General features: G+C 38.3%; 1 protein-coding gene across 1 annotated transcript in view; it reads left to right on the top strand.

Annotated features, from left to right (window-relative positions):
- Positions 1 to 12990, top strand: part of LOC137295159 (endoplasmic reticulum membrane-associated RNA degradation protein-like) — a 98909-nt gene extending 85919 nt beyond the window's left edge. Inside the window, exon 20 of the mRNA XM_067826481.1 lies at positions 12980 to 12990. The gene's annotated coding sequence lies outside the window, so the exon portion shown is untranslated. The remainder of the gene's footprint in view (positions 1 to 12979) is intronic.
- Positions 12991 to 26899: the final 13909 nt, after the last annotated feature.

Genomic DNA, 26899 nt, shown 5'->3' with positions numbered 1-26899 from the left:
TTAGTGGCCCGGTATTTTTTCAAAAGTTTTGAAATTATGGAATGATGTCGTCCGATTTGAGTCCCGATTTGTCTTAGAGACATACCAGCATTCCTCATGCCGATTATTTGCCAACGAGTGGCCTCTGATAATTTCCTACGTGCCATGACATTGAAATGAATGAAAAACCGAATGCAATCGACAACCTGCGCTTGTAAACACCCCAGGGAAAAAGTGCATTTTTCGAAAGTTGAGGTTAAAGCAATGCACGTGCGCTGTGCAAGCTTCACGCGCGTCATATCAACCCATGAAAAGCTCATGCTGTATGTCAATACATCAAAATTGAATAATCAATCATCAAAATTACTTCGTTAAACTTTGTTAAGTTTTTATGTGTCTTTGAATTTGGTGTTGCTTAATTAATTTCCATATGTATATTTAGTCTAGTGGTACTGCATTTTGACCCAGCTGTTCTTTGTCCCACCATTGTTAGCCCAATGGCCTTTGCCATATTCCATCGTTGCCATTGTTTGATGTTTTTTTTGTGTTCCTCATTGTCTGCCCAATGGGTTTTCTGTTACCTTAATGGCTTTTGTGTTGTGCCATTGGCTGTCCAATAGGTTTGGACTGGTGTTCCACCAGTGTCGATCTGAAGTCTTTTGTGTTCTGCCATTGTCTTCCCAAGCACTTTTGTCTTCTGCAATTGTCTGCCCTATGGCACTGGTGTTCCATTATGTCCATTTGAATACTCTGCAGATGGTGTTGCAAACCTGTCTGCCCAATGGCTCAAATGTTCCACCATTTGTTTGTTGATGGCTTCAGTGTTCCACCATTATCTGTCTAATGGTTCTGTGTCTCACTGGTGTCCATCCACTGGGCATGAATGACTGACTGATAACTTTGCAATAATGTAGTTTAGATAATAACAGTATGTTATATCATTATGACAAACTATTACATGAAAGTGAATGAAAAGCAGCAATGATTCTGGCATTGGACATATACACTGTCAAATGCTGTATACAAACCAAGCATGCTGTGGATGAGAGTTCATATGGTATCTTTGGGTATATTCTGCCATTCATATGACTGCACAAAGAATACAGAACACATCATCAGCTGATCTAGGTTCCAGTCAGGTCTTCTGGCAGGACAGGATCGAAGAGTTTTTTACATCATGAATCTGGACAGCAATTCATTGCTGAATTGGCCAAGATTTGTCCTGTTGATGCCCACCAGACCCTGACTGGCATCCCTGTTTGGTGATACAGATGTGACACCATTGATGCCCATGTGTGACATTCATCACATTTTGTGTCATGATATATTTTCAATAATCCATTCATGCAATTTTCTCCACTGTATTGTCTTTTATGACCATTGGAATCATTAAAATGACTGATTATTTAATGGCTCTAAGATGAAATTAGGAATGAGAGGTGATAGGTTTTGCCTATTTTTCTGAGGTTGGTTGGTTTGTTGTTTAAAGCCACACTCAGCAATATTACAGCTATATGACAATGGTGTGTAAATAACTGAATCTGGACTAGACTAACCAGTGGTCGATAAAATGAGCATCAATCTACATACCTTCTAAGACACTTACAACCTGCATGAATCGATCAAAGTTGTCTTTAAGTTGTCTGTCCAAGATCTGGGCATGTTACAACTGTTCGTATTCCTGTTTTTTGGGAACAGTTTAACTGTATTGTCTATTAGTATCAATTGTAGATCAACCTGGCTGCCTAACTGCATACTGGCCAAAATCCTTAATGGTCCCTCACAATGATACTGAAAACCATGAACGATTCAGTACACATCTCTCTGATCACTGCTGTTTACTGTTCCTGCACTGTTACAGAATTCTCTCTGTGTATGTGTATGTATTTGTTCAGCAATGTTTGACGAATGGGTAACCAGTGCTCTTTCAAGACATTGCAGATGTTCAACCAAGAGGTCACAGATGTTCCAACAAACAGTTCACCAATTTTCCATGAATTGTTCTACAATGTTTTACCACAGGTTCACCAATATTGTATCAACTGAGGACAAATGTTCAACACATATTTTATTAGTGTAAAACCAGTTCTTGACAAGTAATAGATAACCATGCACACTTTGTGACAGTCATATCAAAATGTGATTACAAACTGAAACATTAATGCATTATATGCATCTTTGAATGTGAATGAAAGATTTGGAAAATGTGTCAGTACCAATGAGAATTGCTTAAATTTGTAAAGTGAATTCACTATGAAATTGTATATCAGTAATGCTTAAATTTGTAAAGTAAATTCACTATGAAATTGTATATCAGTAATGCTTAAATTTGTAAAGTAAATTCATTTTGAAATTGTGTATCAGCACATCTGATTCAGCTTGACCTGAGCTACTCTACATATGCATGACTTGGGAGGTCAAATAGTACACACACCAGGTCCAGTTAGTTTAATTAAAATAGGGGAGAAGAGGATGTTATGAATGTTGCATTCGTGTGAAGCATGCATACATCGTAAACATTAAACCATCTGTAGCTTGTTTTTTTTTTCAAAGAAAGTTAGGACATTGCTGATGATTTCTTGGCAGTGAGATGTCAAGTGGCAACCTTGTCTTGGCTGTTCAGACATGTTGACAATCGATTGAGTTCACCCCTTCACAATAATAGACCTGACCAGTTGTGACACAGTCACACAATGCATTAGTATTCACTTGATCAGATCAAACTGAACAAGCTGTAGTACCCCAAAATCTCCTAATGGTTCTGACAAAGTTACCACAATAAAGCCACCATTACTTATTACAAAAGTACATTTCACATACAACATTTAATTCCAGACACTCTTTTATTGCTCTTTGGCCATCAGACATTGAACACAGATTTATCACTGAAGTTGACAGCAGTGAATGTTCTTTTTTGGACTGTTTGTGTTTTCCATTTGAGTCAGTCAAATGATGTGGAGGCAAACTGTGTATTTAACCAGCTTAGATAGAAAATGCATGGGAAAATGTTCTTGTGAGAGCCAGCGATGATTGATGATGTTTGCTTCTTACTTTGCAACTGAGACGTGATTAATTGCTGCGTGGGAGCATCATTTCTTGGTCTTATCTAAAAAAATCCCTTAAAAGCAAATGTGTGAATGGAAATAAATATTGATCATTTCTATTTATTTTCTTGTCTGAAGTTTTGGCTAAGGTCAGTGGGTCTGTAAACTGAGTGGACTTTCATGAAGATGATTTATCCTTGGCAACAGGAAACACTTGCGACTGTATCCAGCACAGTTTAATCAGATCTGTGATAGATGAGGAGTGATTAGGATAATAGTATTAAAGTAGCATCACATATAGACTTGGGGATGTACATTAACTGTTGGTTAATTCCTGCCTCCCACCACACGGATATCTGGTCTCTGTCCCAAAGGCATTGTGGGATGTCTCCTCGTGTAGGAGTGAGTTAATAAGTGAATGGGATGCCTCTTTCAGCAGTTAATTATGGGTGGGGGAGTAAGTGAGGTTTTATGCTGCAATATTCGTTTTATATTACTACTGTGATCACCAGAAATTGGCCTCACACATTGTACCCATGTGGAGGGTCTTCAGCATGCTTCAACTAATAGACTACCCCGCTGCCCCTTAATGGGTGAGTGGATGAATGGGTGAGTGGATGAGTGGGTGGGAGGATGGGAGGGTGGGTGCGTGAGTGAGTGAGTGAGTGAGTGAGAGAGAAAGGGTCTTCAACATGCTTCAACCAACAGACTACCCCGCTGCTCCTTAATGGGTGAGTGGGTGGATGAGTGAGTGGGAGGTTTTATGCTGCAATATTCCAGCACGTTCACAGCAGGGGTCACCAGAAATGGGCTTCACAAATTTTCCCCATGTGGGAAATTCAACCCAGGTTTTTGGCATGATGAGTGACTGCTTGAAGCAGTAGGCTAACCCATCACCCTTCAGCAATGACTGAATCATATCACACTCTGTCACCTTAATGTCAGGAGATACCGAGTTTGGGGGATTTACAGCTTTTACCAGTATTCCAGAAATAGCATGTTGGGGGTACATTAGACATGTACTTTGTTCTACACATTTCTGGAAATCAAACATGGGCCATCAGTGTTATGAGTGAATGCATACTCACAAGGCTAAACCAAGACTCTTAATGTCAGAAGGAATCACAACTTGATGCATTTCATTGATGTTTTCTGCTTCAGTGGTACCCTGTCAAGTTTTTGTGGATTTTCACACCAAGGTTAACATATTTTGCACTTTAATATCCACTCTTCTTTATGTTTGGCAGCCTGACTCCTGGGAGCTTTTAGGACTTCAGTTCTGCCCCATAATGAAGCACATGTCATACATGTGGTCTCACCTTAGGCAAGTGAGTTTGTACAAAATTGCTGTTCATCCAGCAGCAAATGAGTGTCCGGTTGGATAAAGTCATGTGACTAGAACCTTCTAGCACCCAACAGTCAGTTTGGGTTATCCGAGGCAGTAGTAATCAAATCCTGATTAAGCACCATGAGCAGTCACTTGGTGTTTGGAGGCTGTGCTATAGAAGATGATATTATTGTTATCAAATGTGTGTAGCAGGATACAGTATCTGAGACCACTTAGGGAATCCTGCAATATATGTGACTGAATTCTCCAAGAAAATATCAAAATCAAATCAGCAACAGCAAACCTGTGATAGTATTGCTCATCACAATTCACAATAAGTACATAAATGACTAACATTTGACTTATTGTGAAATCTCTTTGTAACCCTTGATCAGTTTTATGAGATTGTGACTCCTAATGTCAGTGTTATTTTATGAGTCAGTAAATGTGCTTTTAATGCTGATTTATTTTACAAAAGGAATGGAAGCCTGTCAATGGTGACTAAACCCTTCGTTATCATGATTACATTTATTGTTTTTAGAATAGAATAAGGCAAGAGCATTCTGTATTTGAAGGTCAAGGTCATTTTATGCTTGTACATGCCATTGTTTATTCTACAGCTGATGGTCCTTCATTTGTGTATTGAGTGGTGATAGACACACCATAAGAAGTCACAACAGGTGAACTTTCACATCGGCCAGTGGCTGTGGAGGTTTTAAAATTCTCTGTGTGAATGTTCATGCATTTGGTGCAACAGATCTGATTTCAGTAGATCAAAAATGAAATGCAACATCTGTGCTGGGTTATGTAGACATCACACTATCTGAAGCCATCACATGTTCACTTGTTGGTGGAATATTTGTGGTTAGTATGGATTTCATTTGTTCAGTCCAGACAGGAATAGTGGTGAAGAAATTTACCAGGCATTAACTCTGACTGCTATCTGAGTGTGTTGACGCAACGTAGTAGGAACTGAATCTGAAATGTTATTGAAAATTGTCTGTATAACCCATCAATGCTGTATACTGATTGGGCATTCTCTTAGAGACCATCTGACTTGATCTCCCATTGCATTGATGTTTACAGAGGCATAGAATAGAAAGACTGGATATTATTTAAAATACAGTGGTAGTTGTCTAGACCAACACTCATCGGGACTGAAGAAATAATCCACTTTAAATGATGTGCTGGATTGTGGAACTCATGATAAAAGTCATGGATGGGACTGAGCTTTTATACTGGTGTTGACAACTTGCTGGATCTGACAGATCTGACTGTATTTGAAAGCATAATCATCTGTATGTCAAAGATGGAAAACATAATTGTCAAGGTAAAAATTTGTGCAATGGGAACAGAGATTTGATTATACAGATCATGATGTTAAAGGTCAAGGTGAATTACAGAGCAGTAATATACACATTTTGATGGAACAAAACAGTTGTCAAGGTCAAGGTCAAGGTCATAGTTTGATGAACAGTTTCAACTGCCACGACTAAACAAAAGAATTAAAAATAAATAAAACAAATACCATGGTTCTTACCAACATGTTGAATTATTCAACAATAAGCCAGTATCTTGTTCAACATCTGAGTAAGGTTTTCGCTTTCCATGCAGATTTTGTGCAGTTAACATACAAAACAACTGTCTATTGCTATACAAACCAAAGGATGGACAAGCAGAATGTTGTCATTTCATTCTGAAATGCTTCCAAACCGATATGGTTGTGTGGGAATATTCAAGAATAAGGTGTCCAAAATTGCTTCCATACCTCCTTAATGGAAAACCAGCTGTCAGCTCATGTTTGTTGAATAACAGCTTTGATATTGTTGATTTGCTCACTGATGTTTACTTTGACGATCTCGAAATGTAGCTAGTCCTCCCCATCTTAAACTATCTCTAAACATGGACTTACTGAAAATGTTTGATATAGCATGGACATGTATGGGAGAGCTATGTTGAGTTCAGTACACAAAGGACACGTTGCTTCAACTGAATCTCCTCATCCAGCTGGTATTGATACATATGTCCATAGGCTTTGTTTGTGTGTATTGGACATTGTTGCAAGCATTACTTGTGTAGCACTCAGTCGCATTGAAGTTTTGATACCTTAACAAGCTGGTCTACTTGTAATGACACATACATACATTTTATCCTACTGGAAATGAGTGAATTGGGTTTTTTTAATCAATATTCCAGGAGACACCAGAAATACGCTTCACCAATTGTGTCCATAAGGGGAATTGAGCATGCTTTTTATGACGTGATGAGCGAATGCTTTTGCTACAAGGCTATTCCACCTGAATGAGTGACGGGGTTGACTACTCTGCTGCTTCTAGCAGTATCCTAGCAGTATCACTGAGTGGATACCAGATATAGACTTCAGTCATTGTACCCATGTAGGGATTCAAACCAGGGCTTTCAGCATGATGAGCAAACACTTTAACCACTAGGCTAAAATGTTAGAAAGTTAGAACATGAACATGAAACATTTTTGTAAGGATAATAACTTTTGTATTGTGTTTCATGGCTAATGTCTTCAACTGCGTAAACTTAATCTACAAGATGAAGGAACAACAAATAGCTTTGAAACTTCTTGAAAAAGGAACTTCACGTCTTACAGACCAATTACAGACTGGTTCCATCTAATTTTATGTAATTCTCTTCAAATTTGGATCAGTTTTTGTGTGCACCGTTTTAATTATATCATGTGACCGATATGATGGTGAATCATTAATGCCTTAATGCCTGCATTTTGGATGATTACTTTTTGAATGTTAGGTATCACTAATTTGGTCATTTAATGACACTGAAGGCAAATTAGAGGAAGTCATTTATTAATTTTGTCAAGTTTGAAAGGGATGTTGATGTAGCCTTGTGGTTAAGGTGTTTACTTGGCATGCTGAAGCCCAGGGTTTATTTCTCCACATGGGTGCAATATGAAACGCCAGTTCCTTTCATCCTTCACCTTGAGACTGGTTGAATATTGCAAAAATACCTCTCTCATTAATTATATAAAGAACTGGTTGTGTTGTCGAGACATTTCAGTATATACGACAGTTGCAAAATTTAAGAAAGTTATTTAAATCTCTGTGACTGATAAGAAGGATTATGCTAAATCTCTTCACTATTTGTAGAGAAATGTGTCAAAACGCATGACTTCAGAGGATTTGAAAAGTGTTTGATAAATATTTAAACATGAATATGTCCTTGACAGACCATTTTAGGCAAGGGTTGCTAAATATACCACAAATATGAGATGGACAAGTTCAGTTTTTTTGGCATAGTTAAATTAACTAACAAAAACAGCCATTTTTACTTATTTTATCATGACACCTGTGCTTCACAAAGTAATTCTTCTAAACATGTACCTGGGATACACAGTATTAAAGCTCTTTGTCACTCTATAAAAGGATTACATACTGATATGAAGATTTCTGTAGCTTTAACATCTAGAGTTCCAGTTGACTGAAAATGGCCATTTTGATTTCTGCCTTGTAGTGCCAGGAACATTAGTAAGTGGCTGCATTTTATCTACTGATTCAGAAACCTTCATAGGTGATACCCAGATGGGATCTGGATTTCAACAGATCCCCACCCAAGTCTGCACTGGCCACCATCTTACATCTTTGACATTGCAAAATTAATGCTGAACTATGAGTAAATTGTAGGTGACTCTTGATCTCACTATCCACGTGATGGAACAGTGTTGTGATGAATGGTTTTTGAAAGAATGAACTCTTGTTTTGCCTGACCAAGTGAAAGATACAGCAAAGTTTTCTAAATAGTTCGGAGATGGGGTTGGTTGCGTGTTGCAGAGTGTGTGCTGGTAAATATTATTCTACCATGACTTCAGTAAATACTGCATTGTGATTGGTTAATATATTGGGGAAGATATGAAATGGCACATCTAATACAATTAATATTTTGAATACTTAGGAGATAAACATACTGTGTTGGAAAATCAGAGGTACATAACGAAAATATAATAGCTCTAAATCTGATTTAAAACCCAACACATAGCGTGAGGTTTTAAATGCCAAATTTAGAGCTATCATAATCACGTCATATACCTCTGATTTTCCATCACTTTATGTATTTGTTTAAAATCTGAATAACACGGTTATGGTAGAATGGAGATAAACGTATTGTGTTGGAAAATCAGATGTATATGACAAAATTATGATAGCTCTCAATTTGGCATTTAAAACCTCACGCTACGTGTTGGGTTTTAAATCAGATTTAGAGCTATTATATTTTCGTTATGTACCTCTGATTTTCCAACACAGTATGTTTATCTCCTAAGTATTCAAAATATTAATTGTATTAGATGTGCCATTTCATATCTTCCCCATTTTCTTTAGTATATGACAATCTGATTTCAAATATATGTATATTTTTAATAACCAAAACTCATTACTGTAGTATATGTTATTAGCTGTTATTAAAAAGATGAAATTAATCCAGTCTTAAGATTAATGAGTAGAAATTATATTCAAGGTCAAGGTCAAAGTCAAGGTCATATAGCAAATACTGACTGTGAGTGTCAATATTGACTCACTTATCCCTTATTGCAGCCTTAATGCTAACAGTTTTACAGTTGTCTTATTTCAGGAAATAGATAACTTTTGAGTTACTTGGTGCTCTGGTAGATGTCATGCTATACTTTGAGGTGGAATAACTTACTTTACTGAAAATTGCATCTTTCTGTGCTTTTTCAGCTGCGTAATAACTCATGCTAATTTAATAAGGCTGACAGGTTTCACATTCACTCACAGCCACTATTGAAAACAAATTAAAATAGAATTAAAACCTCACAGTTATGACAGCCAAAGAAAACGCGGTCAGTTTATCACACAGAGTATGGAAATAATTCTGTATTTGTTTAAACCATGTGATATGTAATCATATAACACTACACCGCTATCCAAACTGAAGAATGTTGTGATTACAAATACCTTGCCTGAATGATTACAGTCAAATTGATGTTTTGTTTGTCATGGATACTGTTTTATCTCACCACTACTGACTTTTTATCCACTCCTTTTGAGTGCCAGAGTTTTGCCTGATATTAAAATCCATGAACAAATGCCAAGAAGTCATCGTGACCACTCAAGTTTTGTTTGTTTTGTTTTTTGTACCTGGCTTAGTGATCAACCAAATCTGATAATATGGAAATGGAAAAGAGAAAGATTAGTGTTAAATTATTTAACCCTATGGACAAACCTGATGTTCCTGATAATCATGAATCACATGGATGAGGGAGTGAGGGAGTGGGTGAGTTAGGTTTTAAGCTTGTAGCAATATTCTAGCAATATCATGACAGATGACACCAAAATAGGCTTCACATATTGTACAAATCAAACCTAGGTCTTTTTTGTGATGAGCTAACTCTTTAACCATTAGATTATCCCACAATCCCTTGTGAATCACATGTAACAACTTAGGACAACTGAAATAAGACAACTCCAGAATATATGTTCCAAGACTGCACATGTACACTCAAAACACATGATTGGCTTCACACATTGATTCATTGTGGGGAATTGAACCAGGGTCTTAGGGATGATTAGCAATGCTTAAAGCACCAAGCTACTGCTGCATGTACCTTTGTTCCCATAGAAACTCTATAAAATGTTCACATTTTTACATTCCATTCTCACTTCATATTATGTCAGTGGAAACTAGAGAATCTGCAATGTAATTTTTCTCATCCTTAAGATATGAAAATCTAAGGGTGTAATTCTACTTTATGTTTGTTTTTTGTTTATTAGTGAAATTTTCTTCAAATATTGCCTGTCATTATGAATGGATGTAACAAATGACAATGAGAAAATTGTTTCAAGTATTTCATGATTAGACCAGATCTCTGTATCAGTTGATTTGAAAGCATAAAACTAATGAATTCTTGTATTTCTGATGACCATCTGAACCTTTGTATTGGGTAAGGTTGTTTTGTGTGTGTGAACATTGACAGTTAATGCTGTTTTGGAACATTTTTCTTATTATTGTCTGTACACACCTTCAGCATAGCCTGTGTTTCAGGCAATAAAATATTTTACAGACTGGTTTTATATCAAGCGTGTTACATATTTCTCCAAAACCTATCAGCATGTATAGTGGAGTGATTGTATATATTCTGTATAAAAAATGCTAGGGATATATCCAAATTTTGAAATGATGAATGATGATTTATTTATTCACTGACACACTGATGAAATATAAAAACAAAATACCAGTAGTCCTAACTTATTTTGTCCCATGTTCTTTATGAAGCTAAGGTTGCTGCTGTAGGTGTGTATTTTATGTGTGTCCATCAGTGAAGCTGAAACAGTTTGTACAGGGAAAAGGTTGCCCAGGTCTTACTTGAAACATAACACCTGCTATATGTTGGTATATACAGCAGATCTTAATGACAAATATGACTGCAATTTTCATAGGAATACCAATCCTCAGATACCTACGACATTTTCTTGCAATTCTTTATATGATTGCATGGGAAATTAGAATGTTGTTCTGCCCTCGCTTGAGAGTTGTAAGCACTATATCATTCATTCACCGATACATCTGCTCAATCGCTCAGTATCTCCACTCTTTTATTATTATATCAGAGTTGCTCACCCACACTCACCCCTTTGGTCACCTTTCCCCCTACCCACTCAACCCTCTGCCGTTGCTTATGAACATATTATTTTTATTCGTGTTAGTCTGGACAGTCACATTCATAAATAGGAATAATCATAGATTAGACATTCATTCAGCAGTAAACAATCTGTATTTACCTTCACGGACAGGAAGTGTTTATCTCTGCCATTACCCATAATTCCTGGTAGGCCAGTTATAGGAGTTCCAGACATATTTGTCCAATGACCAACTTCCTCAATCAGCCCAAATCACGTTGCCAGTATTCATCCTCCATCATGAATAGAATCCATAAAGAAGGAGGCTATTTCTAGCCCAGTAGAAATGTCAGAGGTTCCTATTTTGGAAACCTTGAAGTAAAAATGAAAAATACCATAATTTCGAACATCAACCTTTTTAGTCTTGTATGCTTGCATGTTTTGAACATTTGATGATGTACTGGTTAAAAATGAGTGAACACGGCTGGTATTATCAACTTCAAGAGAAACTCTGTCAGCAAGTCAGTGACCCAAGAGGAGTTTTTATGTGTGTGTTTGTAGTGTCTTCACCTACATTTTTCAAGGAAAGTGTGCTTGGCTCAGACCCTCTAATGTTCAAATATTACAAGGCTGATCCTAAACATCTAAAATCAGCAGTTTTCACACATGTAGTTGTGTTACAAGTGAAAAACGTTCAAGTGTTGAAATTCACCAACCTCTTAACAAGATTCAGTTGTTCCTGTTCACTTAAAACATTCAGGCCCTCGTAGCCATACCGCGCTTGTCATATATTGCCATTTTGGTGTTCAGATAGTGGGCACTTGTGCTCGAGATGTCTAGGACACTTTGTTTCACCATTTAAAGATGCATCCTTACAAATCTATGATCATCAGTTTGAATGTCAGATTCACACTCATAATATTTCTAGGAAAGTTGGCACCTTTGTCATGACCATTGGTTTACCAAGCAGGTAAGTGTCAAAGATATGCAGCACATCAGCCTTTTCTCCTTGTGAGGCACCTGTTGAGATTGGGGTTAAATTTGATCTTTAGTAAACCATGCATGTCGTAGGAGGCGACTGACACGATTGGATTGTCAGACTTGCTAACTTGGCTGACACATGTCATCTTATCCAAATTGTGTAGGTGGATCATTCACTGTTGATAAGTGGATTATCTGATCACTTGATTGTCTGGTGCAGTCGATTGTTTACAGACCACTGGAATATTGCTGAGTGCGGCGTAAAACTAAACTCACTCATTCTTCCATTATGCCATCCATTCTTTTCATGTGTTTATTATCTCCCATATCAACCGACAACTGGGCATTCTGCTTGAAAAATAATTTTTAATAAATGTAGATGAAAAAATACCCAGCTTACCTTTATGAGTGAATGAGTTCAGCTTTATGTTACTTTTAACAATATTCCAGCAATATCTGTGTGGGGAATACCAGAACTTGGCTTCACACATTGCACCTATGTGGGGAGTCAAACCCAGGTCTTCAGAGTGACAAGAGGACACACTTTCACCACTTGGCTACTCCAGCACCCTATATTTGTTATGAGTGTTCAAGAGGAAGAGTATATCATATCACATGATCACACAAGTTTGCTCAATGCCAGCAGAAATGGAGACAGAGTACCTTTTACTGTATCACATCAAACTGACATTTCAGGATGGCTGGAGTTTGGAAGCACTGAAAAAGATGCAGGGAGCCTAGCCTGTCTCACTGTCCCTGAACCACTAATTTTCCCTACAGTCTAGCCCCCCCCCCCTGCAGTGCTAAGGCTCTAAATAAAGCAAGTCTACATTTCTGGGTTCTGAATCTATGATCTCCCTGGGGCTCCGTTTCAATTAAAATGGGTTTGTTTGTTTCTATCAAAATTATGTATATTTAGACACTAAGCCTTAGTCTACAGGGAGTCTTAAGCGGGTTCTCCCACCTCACTCACTCGGTATTTGTAGTTACCTACTTTCACATTCCCTTTCACACTGTCTTTCATGTTGCAGATGAATGCACCTGCCCTCAAGATGTGACGGAAGAGGACCATGTTTGGTATGTAGATGGTGTCAGTGTGGAGATGCAGAGAGTACCGTCTGTGTCGCCATTCCGACTGGACGTGCATGAAGCAAATCACATCAAACAGCAAGTATTGACTCTGTTTGGGGTCTTTGGTGTGTGGGGCTCTTGCATTCACAGTACTGAATCGATCCAAATGTCCTCAGTTCAAATCATGGTTTGGTTTTGTATTTACCTGCTTTTTATGAACCACAAGCTGAAACTAAGTGCTTGATGCTAATTATCCTGTAAAATGCTATATATTACAGATGGGATGCTTAAACGCCAAATGCCTTTTGGATATATCTTCATGATTAGAAATGGCAACCAACAAGTCTATGCTTCATATGTCGTATTTGGGATTTCACTTCCACAGTAAAGTACATATTCTAGTACTGTTTTGGTTGAGTCCCATCCGGGATTCGAACCCGCACCCTCAGAGTCAGGCACCTAATCGCCAGCACACAAAGTCAGCTGCCTAACCCGCTCAGCCACCGTGACTTCCATGGGAGCCATGCCAATTCACACTTATCAGAGGGGTACACAAAGTACGCAGTCCAGACTACCAGTTGTCCGACTTTCATTGGAAGTCACGGTGGCTGAGCGGGTTAGGCAGCTGACTTTGTGTGCTGGCAATTAGGTGTCTGACTCTGAGGGTGCGGGTTCGAATCCCAGATGGGACTCAACCAAAAAAGTATTAGAATTAGTGCTTTACTGAGAAGGTGAAATCCCAAATACGACATATGTTGCATTTGACCACTTTCTAAATGGCATCATGTAATCTTTAGGCTATGCTTGTCAGCTCAGTATCTTGTCAATCTCTTTAAAATCACATCTGAAGGAAGGTGGTCAACATATGTACTTTCTAATCAGTGAATTGGTTTTGAGAACTGATTTATAAAACTAGCATATGACAGACTCAAGAGCACATGTATCCTTCACACATATTAGATGATAACTTTGATTTTGTGATGGTGATGATTTAATATAGACAGTTGTACCATTGGGTTCACCTGATAGAACCTTCTATGGAGGTGTTGTTGGTTCTTGAAGCAGAGACGTACTGGTTTGGTGTAAAGATCTGATTGTAATTTGATTGAGTTGTTTGGTTACACTGTACCTGAAACAGTTACTTATGGTACTCATCATTTCTACCACTGGTCTTGTCTGATAATATTACAGCTGTCATGATAGTATTGTGTGGCAAACAGAACCTCCATGGCCTCATGCTGACCAATCTAAGGGCATTGTCATAATCTGTGGAAAGGAGAATATAACTTCTCTCTAAAATCCTGGGCCTAGATTTTCAAAGCTCTCTTAGCGCTAAGATAGTCATAAGATAATGTTAATGTATGGCAGTTACGACACTCTTAGCACTAAGAGAGCTTAAAAAATCTAGGCCCAGGACTGTTTACAGTCAAAGGTAATAATGTAGAAACAGTAAAGCTTCACATTTTCAGAAGACTGTATCTCTTCATCCATTCTGGTGGTAATAATAGAACAAGTTGAATCCATTTTTCTGCAACTCTCCATTAGAACACATGGTCCACTGAATACATGTGTTTCTCTGGTTAGTTTTGCTGTCTTTTATGTGTTTCATTTAGGACTGGTGCATGTAACAGCGAGTGCTCAACATGCTTACTGTGATTCAAGTGAAATGTGATAATGACAAATTTATTAGGAAAACAAGTTAATATTTGATACAAATATCTGTACTGTTTTGAAGCAAGGTAAAAGAATCTGCCTCAAAATATCGCTCTCAAGAATTAAAGAAATTTGTATCCTTATCATGTGTTCTTTATTGTACTATATACTTCTAAAATACCACTTACAAAATTCTTGTCAGACTTTGAGACTTAAGAATGGTGGGTGTGACAGATATTACTGTCACTTGGAACTCTCTTTGTGAACATCCTTCTCATCAATGCTTTCATCCACATACCTAATCTTCACTGCTATTGTCCTTTTATGCCAAATGAAATCTACTGCAGCAAATAATTAATGCCTTTGCTGCATTGGTCATTATGAGTAATATACCCCTTATACAGTATCAGGTTGCATCTGCATGTGAAGCCCCAATCCTACCAACAAAACCTGATCTTCTACTGAATGCTGCCTGTACTTGTTTCATGCGTGGCAATTACTAGCTCAGGGCTCAGTGTTAAACTTGAGGGAGAGGTGTAACAGCTCCATGTGTTGTGATTGGCAAGTACAGATAGCTTTCTATCATTAAAATCTTGCTGATTACCATTGTGCGCAATATATTGACCCTAAGGCTGCTGTCCTTCAGTTATGGAACTGCTTTCCTAAATACACGTAATATGAACTTAAAAGCCTTTCTTTTTACTGGAGACAGGGTTTTTTGACGTATGTCTTACTGAATGTTATTTTCCACCAAGTATTTGAGAGAGAAAAACTATTTCTTTATCATATTTTCATGCGATAATGAGGCTAAAGTAAACATATCAGTCATAGTTGTGATGTACTTCATAGAAAGGAAGTATGGGTTACCAACATTTATCGGGTTATATGAGAATTGAAGAACCCAGTGTTTCATTGCATGTGTACTTATTCATCAGATGTTAGGGTTACAGGAATGTACAGACTGGGGTTGGTTCAGCCAGAAAGCTGTCTTTTGCATTATCTCTGAAGTACAGAGAACTGTTCAGATTTCAGATCTGACAGCGTCAGGTAAAAGGTTACAGTCACCATTTCTTCAGCGCAAATGAAGTACAAAATGATTAAAGGCCATGAATACATTCTCATTTTTTTCACATTTTTGATTTTCCAAACCTATTATCAAATATAAAAGGACTGGCTTGCTCAGTGTTTGAAAGTGTCACTGAGTTGGAGAGAGTGAGTTTGATTTTATGCATGCTTTTAGTAATATTCTAGCAATATCACAGTGGGTGACACCAGAAATGGGTTTCACACATCTTTTACTAAGAGTTAAGGAGTCAGTGACGCTGTGAGGTCTTTCTTCCATTTCTTATGCAGAATCAGGTGAGTGTTTGGTGTACGCTTCAAGTTATGATCAGCCTTGTATCTATGCATACAGCTTAATTAACCTTTGTGATATGTATCATTTCCAATCTACAGCTGGCATGCAACTTCAGCAAAGACTGAGCAAGCATTACAGGTTAAGGTCCTGCTCTCAACAGGAAGCTTTCAACAAACTGGATAGGCTAGAGTCTAAAACACTGAAGAACAGGAGGTTTCATCAAACTAGAACTCTGTTAGCAACATGTAGCCTTAAACAGATTTGACAAACTACAGTCTTGCTCTCCTCTTTAAACTTTGAACAGAATTGACAAGCTTGCTTTCAGCTTGGAACCTTCAACATACTGGACTTGCTTCCAATCCGAAACTATCAGCAGAAGAGTCATGCTGTAGCCTTGCTGCCACAATGAAATTATTCAACAAATTATTCCAAGGTAAAGCTTTCTTGCCAAAATGGAACCACCAACAGGCTTGATGAACAAGTTTCATTGTGGAACCTTTGACAGACTGGATCATTCTGTTGGTATACTGTTGGTACTACTCTGAAAATGAAATTGATGGGCAAAAATTTGACCTAACTAAAATCTTTCAACAAACATAACTACATAAACTAATTCAATACTTTCAAAGTGAATGCACTGTCTGTCAGATGGAATTGGAGTCATTTACCACAATCTGGCAAGGACACCTGCTACCATTCACCTCTGTCTGGCAAGGACATGTGCTGCCATTCACCTCTGTCTGGCAAGGACACCTGTTACCTTTCGCCACTGTCTGGAAAGGACACCTGTTGCTTTCATTGCTGTCTGGCAAGGACACCTGTTGTCATTCACCACTGTCTGCCAAGGATACCTTTTAATGTTCACCTCTGTCTGACAAGTACACCTGTTACCTTCCACCACAGTCTGTTAAGGGCACCTGAAACTATTCACCACTGTCTGTAAGGGAGATCAGAAATTATTCACCACTGTCTGCCAGAGAGACCTCTGTCTGCCAAGGCACTTTGCTACCATTTACGCTGTTTGCCATGGTAGTCTGTTACGATCCACATCTGCCTCATAAGGAAACCTATGATGATGCTCCACTGCCAAGTAGTGTTGTTCCATTCACCACTGCCTGCCAAGGGCACCTGAAACTATTCACCGCTCTCTGACCATCCAGCCCTGTATGCCAAGAAAACAAACCTATAATCATTTTCCACTGTCTGCCAAATAGACCTCTTCCATTCACCACTGTCTGCCAAGGCCACGTGAAATTATTCACCACTTTCTGTTAAGGATATCTGAATCTATTCACCATTGTCTACTACTGTCTCTGTCTCTGTCTGCCAAAAGGGGCCTGTTACCATTTGCCTCAGTCATTGTTCCCCTCTGTTTGCCAAGGAGACCAGTTCCATTCACCACTTTCTGCCGAGGAGACATTCACCTCTTTCTACCAAGGAGGCTTGTTACTATTCGATCCTGTTAGGCATGGTGGTTTCTTACCATCCACCTCAGTCTGCCAAGAAAGCCTTTTATCATTTTCTCCTGTCTGCTTAAGACACCATTTACAGTTACTACTGTCTGCCAGTGAGGTCTGTTTGATTCACTCCTGTCTGCCAAAGACATCTGTTGCTATTCACCTCTGTTTGCCAAGGAGACTTGTTCCATTCGCCCTTATCTGCCAAGGACACCTGTTACCATTAACCTCTGTCTGCAAGGAAACCTGCTCCCATTAACCGCTGTCTGCGAGGACACCTCTTACTATTCACCTCTGTTTGCCAAGGAGACCTGTTACTATTAATCTTTGTCTGCTAAGAAAACCTGTAACCATTCACCTCTGTCTCAAGGGCCTTGGAGCCATTTTTATTATCTGCCAGAAGGACCTGAAGGTATTCACTCTTGTTTTACTTGGAGGTCTAAGTTAACTGAAAGGGTTTTAATACTACTCTCAATAGAAACCCAAATTGAAGCAATTACAAAACGATATCCCATGTGTACAAGTCAATTCAACCGTACAAACCACTGTGCCACAAATACTCAATGCCATTCACCTTTTTTGTGGTCACAGTTGGAGAAACACTCTGACTCATTTGCCAGATTGAGGTAAGTGGAACCAATAATTAGTTTCTTAGAAAGGAACTCATAGCTGGAGCCAAAACCATTATCGTAGGAAAGGACAAACAAATGGTACCAATACCCATTGTCTTAGAGAATGACACATAACTGGGGCCAGTAACCATTGTGTTACTTATAGAGAAGGACGGATAACCATTGTCTTTGAAAAGACAAATTACTGGGCAAATAATCATTGCCCTAGGAAAGGATGAAGAACTGGGGCAAATAACCATCGTCTTAGAGAAGGGATACATAACTGGAGCCCATAATTATTGTCTTAGAGAAAGACAATATTTGAACCAATAATCATTGTCTTAGAGAAGGGACGCATAGTTGCAGCCACTAACCAATGTCACAGATAAGGATGCATAACTGTAGCTAATAACCATTGTCCTAAATAGGACAAATAACTGAACCTTTTATCAAGTATTTGTTTACTTGGTCAGGACTCATTTTTGTTTCCAGGAATGGTTGGATTCCTTTCACCATCTGACTCACTTGGGAGAGTCAAATTCAATTCTTGGATGCCCTGACAATTAATTGCCTAGGAGACCATATATCTATGCACCATTATTTGTCAAGATCTGTATCTATGCACCATTGTCTGCAAGGACAACCTGGTATTTATGCACCATTGTTTCTTTAGAATATCCGGTATCTGAGCACCAATGTCTCTCTAGAAGATCAGGTATCTATGCACCATTGTCTGCCAAGAAAGTCTGGTATCTGTAAACCATTGTCTCCCTAGAAGATGTGGTATATATGCACCATTGTCTTCCTAGAAGATCTGGTATATATGCACTATTGTCTCCCAAGAAAATCTGGTATCTATACACCATTGTCTCCCTAGAGGATCTGGCATTTATGCACCATTGTTTCCTTTGAATATCCAGTATCTATGCACCATTGTCCATTGTCTGCCTGGAAGATGTGGTATCCACTGACCATTGTCTACTTGGAAGATATATCCATTAACCATTGTCTACCTGGAGGATGTGGTATCCACTGACCTTTATCTTACCTCACACATAAGTGTTGTTTTCTGATTGCCTAAGTGCTCTTCAGTGTACAACTCATTGGGTACTCATGGTAATTCATGGTACTTCAGGCAATACCTGTGGGAAACACAACAATATGCAAGATTTGAATTGTTTTATTCACAGGTTGTCTGAAGTGTAGGATTCGATACCCATGCTTCAAACAGTTCAAAATTAACATTGAGGGTACATCAACTCATGCCCCACTCGTGACCAATGAATAACTTATATCATCTACCTGGTAGGTGTGGTATATCTAACCATCGTCTACCTGGTAGGTGTGGTATATCTAACCATTGTCTACCTGGTAGGTGTGGTATATCTAACCATTGTCTACCTGATAGGTGTGGTATATCTAACCATTGTCTACCTGGTAGGTGTGGTATATCTAACCATCGTCTACCTGGTAGGTGTGGTATATCTAACCATCGTCTACCTGGTAGGTGTGGTATATCTAACCATCGTCTACCTGGAACATGTGGTATCCATTGACCTTTGTCTACCAGGAAGACATGATATCTGTAGACCATTGTCAACCTGGAGCATATAATGCTCAAGTTCAAGCTATGCCTAAAATAGCCAAGACCAACACACAGATAGTGCTTAAGTGGAAATGCTGAGATGCCATACCACTTTCTCAGAGCATAGTCTGGTACACGTGTGACACACTGTTTGCTGTGAAACAAACACTCTTGACTAGAGAATTGGTGAATCATGTACCTTCAGTTATCAGTAAAAGTTGATATTTTCAAGTAAAAGATAGTGCTAAAACTGTATAGTTCAAAAGTCATTTTGTTTTATTAAATCCTGCGATATTTCTTTTACAAAAGAACACCTAACTGGCAGAGTTAGGACTTGGCAGTCTCCAGACCACTTGCACCACATGAACTAGACAGTTGCATTCAAGGAATACAGATCATTTCTCCCTCATGAGCTGGTGTGATAATGCCGGACCTTAACAAGGAGGCGCACATTGCTCTGATTCACATGGGAGATATGATCTGTAGACCTCTTACCATTACAGCTCAGACTGAAATATATTCGAGTCCGTAAACAAAACGATCTCCTCAGTCATAAGAACCAAATTCTGAAGTCGGCATTTGTTACCCACATTTGTGCAATATGCCCTGATGCTTCAGGCAACAATGTAACAAAAGACGCCAAAACGTAGAATTATGATTCCAACAACTGTAAGAAGTCGTCAGGAAATCAATAACACCTACTGGGCACGTAATGCTAAAGTAATAACTTCTATCTCAGCTGCCCATTGGGTAATAAACGTGAGCAATAATTAAATGTTGCCAAATGTCGCATCAGCAATTTTGCGGCTATTCTTGGCTATGATAAATGTAGGGATATGTGAGGATGTATGGGAAATATTATGACTATAGTTCCATACACTCATGATTGCAACGCGTTTCTTCAGACTATGATTAGTTTTGTAAAAGATATTGCATAGTATGAAAGTTTGACGGATACGTTAAATATGCTTGTTACTGCCCAGATGAATGCATGCCATTCTCTAGGGTCCTAGTTATAGTGATGAAGGTCTTACAAGATCATGGAAAGTGCCAGTCTCATGCTGGTCTCTGGAACTGCTTCTTATGTATGATAGCCTGTGGACAGCTTGTATGATGGCAACTGTATAAACGTCAAGATTTCCTCCACTTGAAACTGTTGTCATCCTCAGATTACAGATATCAGGATTTCGGCTTCCCTATTTTGGGCAGTGGTTCGAGACTACTTCTTGCATCTTCATCCTTATTTTATTTGAGATTCTGGATATCAATCTTGTGTTATTGTTAGAACCTTGTTGCAGTTGCCATGGTTTCTGTCAGAGAGCTCATCACTGAGTACAGTAACATCCAAATACTGATGTAATTAGTACCTAGTGTGAACCTGAAACACAGCATCTGATGGTAACGATTAGCTCCAGGATTTGCATCTTGGAACTGTGAGATAGCCAACAGTAGTGATGAATAACATGAACAAACATACAGTTAGACTGAGCCAGTTAACCCTTGTAACAGCTTCTGGTAGCACTGGACAGGGTTTGGTCTCTGAAAATATGCTCGACAAAAAAACCCCCAAAAAAACAAAAAAAACCCCTCAGAAATGCCCATGTGGTTTTCAGATGTATGATTTATGTATTATTTGAATACTCACTAAAACATAATAACTTGTTCAAATCTGGCACTAGTCATTGCCACTAACTGAGGTGTATAATGGAACATTTGGAACAAAATGAATGTCAAAGTGAATATCATCTGTTCTCAATATCTGTCATGGACCCTTTGAGAGTCCAGATGCTTGGCATTGTGCTGTGTAACCAATCAACTTGCAAATTACGGATGTCAACCCATGCTTCATGTAGTACTAGAGCCAAGTATTCTGTAGTTGTTTGCTGACATGCTTGCAAATGTTGATCAAGAAGATCCTGTAAATATTCTTGGGACCTCGAGGGCCACTCATCCCTGCCATATGAAGAAGTTAGGCATTGCCATGTTGAAAATGATGTTTGCTTGTTGCATAATTGGATGGAGGTGTGGCAGAAGAATTTCATCTGTGCAATATTGTGCTGTTAAATGGTCCTGGCTGTCTACCAAGTCTGTACTACCGGTATGGGAGATGACAGTCCACATCATAAAACTACTAACAACAAACCTTTCCATTTCCTGTTTAACATCCTTCTGGATGCTTGTAAACACAGCATCTTCCGTCTGTAGGGACAAGCGAAAAATGTGACTTGTCACTAAACCAGTGTAACCATACTGTGTCCTTAGTACCATTGACAGCCATTTCTGATCATTCCTCGAAATGGTTGTTGCCTGTGAATACCTGTGGCAGGAAGATGGTTCCTCACTGTCAGCGTTGAGATCCTATGCAATATTGGTATTGCTGTAGCTGAAGTGGTTGCAGTGGTGAGTCTTTCAATAAAGTGACGAACCTTACTGAACCTGTCCTCAACTGCAGTTGTGACATGTAGTCAGCCAGATCTGTGTAGGTCTTTGTTGACCCCTGTATCTGATAATGGTTCCGTTGTCCTCTTATGATGCTAATAATGCGTGTTTGGTGAAAAGTCTGTCTAGTCGATATGCGTGTCTGCAATTTTCAATGGCATTGCTGCATTGATCTTTTGTAAGTTGATTCATGTTTTCACCTATCACTTTCTGACAAATGTATAAAAGACCATCATGTTTATAGCCCAACAATTCATTTTTCTCATTAATTTCATGTTGTTTTCTTGGAATTGGTTGCATTTTTTCATTTCTCCTCCTTTTTCACTATGTTTCATTCTACACTCACAAATTACTCCTGACACATACAGACATGTTTCATTTTATATGAACATCTACAAAATTGTGTCAAATATTTCCAATATTTCTACTTTTGCTTTCCTATTTTTTCAAACAAATGACTCCAGTTACACTAAATAGAAGCCGCAGTAAGATGGGAAATTCAGACCAATGGACAATAAAGACTTGTTTCTTTAAGGATTCAGCATTTCAGTACATGGAAAGTTATACACTTCTGTGAGACAGACTCCTGGAAACGCTGTTGAATTATGTATCATTGGCAGAGAGGTCATTTATTAAATCTTCACATAGTCTGTGTTTTCATGTCCCAGGAAAGATGGCTCTCCCATCTTAGTTTCATCAGTATGATCCTTCAGTTTTTGACAGACATTGAGAGTGTGAAGACTTGATGATATTATTAATGACAACTTACATATTGCTTTTGTTTCAAGTCTGCTTCTGTTCCTTCACCAGATGAATACTTTATACTACTGTGTTAATTTACATACTTGGTGATATGTGTCCTCAGTTTGTTAAGAAACAAACTTAACTAAAGTTCTCTCCAATCAACATCATGCCATGATATAGCTTGATCTGTTTACCGACAAATTGAATCACAGATATAATTTTCATCTTTAGTGAGTCAGCAGAAAGTTGTTATTTTCTCAGACAATTTTTATATCAATAAGTATATCTAACTCTTAATGCCTGTTTGATAACACCAAGCACAAAACATTTGAAAAAGTCATATATAGTCAATGAAATACGTCTGTGGAAATAAAGGATATTATGAGTGCCCATGTTATACCCTGTTTATGACACGAGTGCCTAAATGTTGGTATTTCCCGCGTGAGAGGAAAGTATTGTTCTATTTATTACCAAAGTCTTCAGATTGAGGAAAGTAAACTTATATCTACTTCAAACATAGGCAGGCTACCTGTTGTTTTCACATGTAGAACGCTATGTCATAGATGAAACGTGACTTCATTACATTGTTCATAATGTTATGTCATGGTGCCAAACTGATATTTTGCCTTAGGGCATCGAATGGAAAATATTAACCTTCCTTGGTAATAAACAGAAATTTGTCCAGAATTATTGAGGAGTTCTCAGAATATTGTTATTATTAGAGTAAGCAGGGGACAGAGGACAGAGTTGGATCTTCTATTGAGATGCTTTATTGTTGACTGGATAGGGACCCGTGAAGGTCACGGGGTAGAATAGGCCTTCAGCAACCTATGTTTGCCATGAAACGCAACTATCCTTGTCGTAAATATGACTAACGGGATCGGGTGGACAGGCTCGCTTACTTGGTTAACTCATGTCATTCCCAGTTGCACAGACTGATGCACATGTTGTTGATCACTGGATTATCTGGTCCAGACTTGATTATTTACAGACTGCCACCATATAGCTGGAATGTTGCTGAGTGCGGATTAAAACTAAACTCACTCACTCACTCACTGATTGGATAGGGTGAATCCATGTAAAGTAAAACCTACAACAAAAGACAAGGTAGTTTGTGCCAACAAGATTAATGCGGAATAGGATTAAAAGATTAAGTACTCCCCCTGTCTGGTCACTGAAGTTGTAATGATAGGACACACCCCATATTTGTTTATTCTGTATTTCATTGGCTATTGTAGGTTACACCTATTTTTGTATCAGTCAGCAAATCAGAATCTTTGTATTGTCTGAATTGTGGTTATATAGTCTCCAACTCCATTTGTCCATCAGTAGGGTTTAGACTCCCAACACAGGTCAGCTCTAGCCCTCAGCCCAGAGGGTTGTACCGACTCTCTGTGGCCACCCTTGTTATTCCATCTCTTGTAAATAAAATTGTAATTAGCTTCTTGTGACTTTGGACTCTTTGCTGAGTTAATTCCCCCAAGCAAACCAGCACGCCAGTTAGATAAGGGATTTCACTGGTACCCTCACTTGGACCTGAGATCCCTATCATAGCACTTACAACAAAAGACAAGGTACGTAGTTTGTAGTTTGTCAGGACAAGCTAAGATACATTCTCTGTCAACAAGTCATTCTATAGTTCAAATACAATAGACATGATAACTACTGCTCATAGATGTTGACCAGCCAAAGTATTACATGTGATCAATCAACAATAATATCAGATAACTCTTTACTTTTGGATTAGATGAAAATGTATGTCAGCTGTGTTGATTAGCATTAGACATGGCTGAAAATATCAGAACCAGTCACACCTGTCTCAGCAAATGAATCTGATTACAATACAATATGATAATACATATACATATACATAATACAATATAATACAACTATGTTATTAACATCATCAATTATAAAGATAATGATGTAAAGAACTGCCCCTTTAACCCCCAGGAGACAGGCATGCAGTCAGTGGTCACATGACTCAGGACACGGACCAACTAGGCCCAACATCCAAACAATAATTAAATGAAGTACAATAATACAAAAGTTATTATGCAGTAAAATACAATGTATTTCTAACAACTCTGCATAGAAATGGCATAGTCTATGAATGTGATAGAGGAGAGGTAAGGAGAATCATTTGTAACTTTAGCACTGAACGAAGACGGAGGGGAGGTAACTCTTTGTGATCACTACAATCAAAGAAAAACTTACTTGTTTCAACCCATAATTGTATAATTGTATAATAACAATTTCAGTTAATAATTTACAATGCACTCACAATAAAATATGTTGAAACAAAGACTATGATTACTACCATACACAAGTAGTCTTGGTGACCATCTCGTTTTGCTTGAATGGTATGAATGAAATACTACAAACTCTGACCTATTGTGAACATAAAAGCAAAACACTGTAATGAACATATTGAAACAGTTGCGAAGGTCGTTCGACTGTCTACTTGGAAAACTGTGCTACATTGGAGAGGTGATGGCGTGAAATGGAACAGTAGGAAACTGCTCTACTGGAAAAGATCTTTCATCCTTTTTTCTTCAAGACATCTAAAAGTTGGATTAGCGCTAATTTTTGATGATAAGTGGTAGTTGTTTGTGACATGAAATTCATGTTTCAGACTACTTCTGGAAACTGCTGAAGATTATGATGTGAGGCAAGTCATATGTGTGTAGAAACTCCTTCACATTAGTCAGAAAAACATGACTTTCATAGGTCTGATTTGTTGACATTCACTAAGGAAGTTGTTTCCTTGTCACTGAAATGCTGCGCAATCATAAAACATATTTTCTGAATTATGTGACATTAGAACTTTGCTTTGAATTATGACTGATTCTTTTTGTTTTTCCTCTTATAGGTGAAATACAAGTCAACTCTGTGAAGATATCTATTGAATGAAAGAAACATAGGAATCACAGGAAAATTCAAGCGTTCCTTTAATACTTCCTCATTTTCACCACCTGGGCTCTGAATAGCAGTGTAGTGATGAAATTGGAAAATAATAAAGGTATACTTGAATTTTCCTGTGATCTTTATTTCATTCTCTCAGTATATTGTTACAACCAGCTAGGGTGGGAAATTGTATTTTAAGTTTAGTGAGATTCTTTGCAGACATTAGGGTGAACATTGGCTTCTGAGTATTCTAGATAAATCACTGGAGATAAGTATTTAATTCACCTGCCCATTCCACAATAAATCATGGATCTGTGTTGAATGAAAAACTGCTGTGCAATTACACATCACAAGTGATGCATTTTATTTGTCAGAAGATCAAAAGGAACAAAACACATCCCTGTTTAGGTTGCTGATGACTTTGACTGAGAGGCTGCATGCTGTACTGCATAGCTGTTCATCAATCAGCGTCATCTATGTTGCTACAGCAAATGTTGGAGCTGACTCTTTTTTATCTTTCATGATGCTTATGTCAGGGCTGGAGGTACTTCATCAGGGTCTGGATTTTCGAAGCTCTCTTAGCGCTCAGATAGTCATAAGTGCCATACATTAACATTAACTTACGACTATCGTAGCGCTAAGAGAGCTTCGAAAATCTATACCCAGGGTTCTTGTCATGTGCTTTAAAGATTGTCCTTACAGTATGTGTGTACCTTTTGTCTAGCTGGCTTCTGTGATGCATTGACTAAAGCTGTGCAGATGAAAGGGGTTAGCCTCATGGTTCATGTGATCGCTTGTCATACTGAAGAGCTGTGGTCAATTCCTTGCATGAGTACATTGTGTGAAGCTCATTTCTGGTCTCCTATGTCATGGTCACTAATGGCTGGAAGACTGCAGATATACAGATGATAGTTATGGTGTGTGGATTAGATGTTGAAATAAACATTTGTGATTTGATCTTATATCTGGCATGACTTATAGAGTATGAAATGATGTATGCCATTCCATCTCAAAACAACAGTTAAACAACTGCAATTATTTCTGCCTGGAAATTCATGACTGCCAAAGTTAGAAACTGACCAAGACTGAAATCTCATTGAAATCAGGTCTTAGTTCTTGGAACTGCT

The sequence above is a fragment of the Haliotis asinina genome, chromosome 8, assembly GCF_037392515.1.
Source record: "Haliotis asinina isolate JCU_RB_2024 chromosome 8, JCU_Hal_asi_v2, whole genome shotgun sequence".
Classification (NCBI taxonomy): domain Eukaryota; kingdom Metazoa; phylum Mollusca; class Gastropoda; order Lepetellida; family Haliotidae; genus Haliotis; species Haliotis asinina.
The sequence above is the reverse complement of the archived record's forward strand: the minus strand, read 5'-3'. Positions and strand labels throughout refer to the sequence as shown.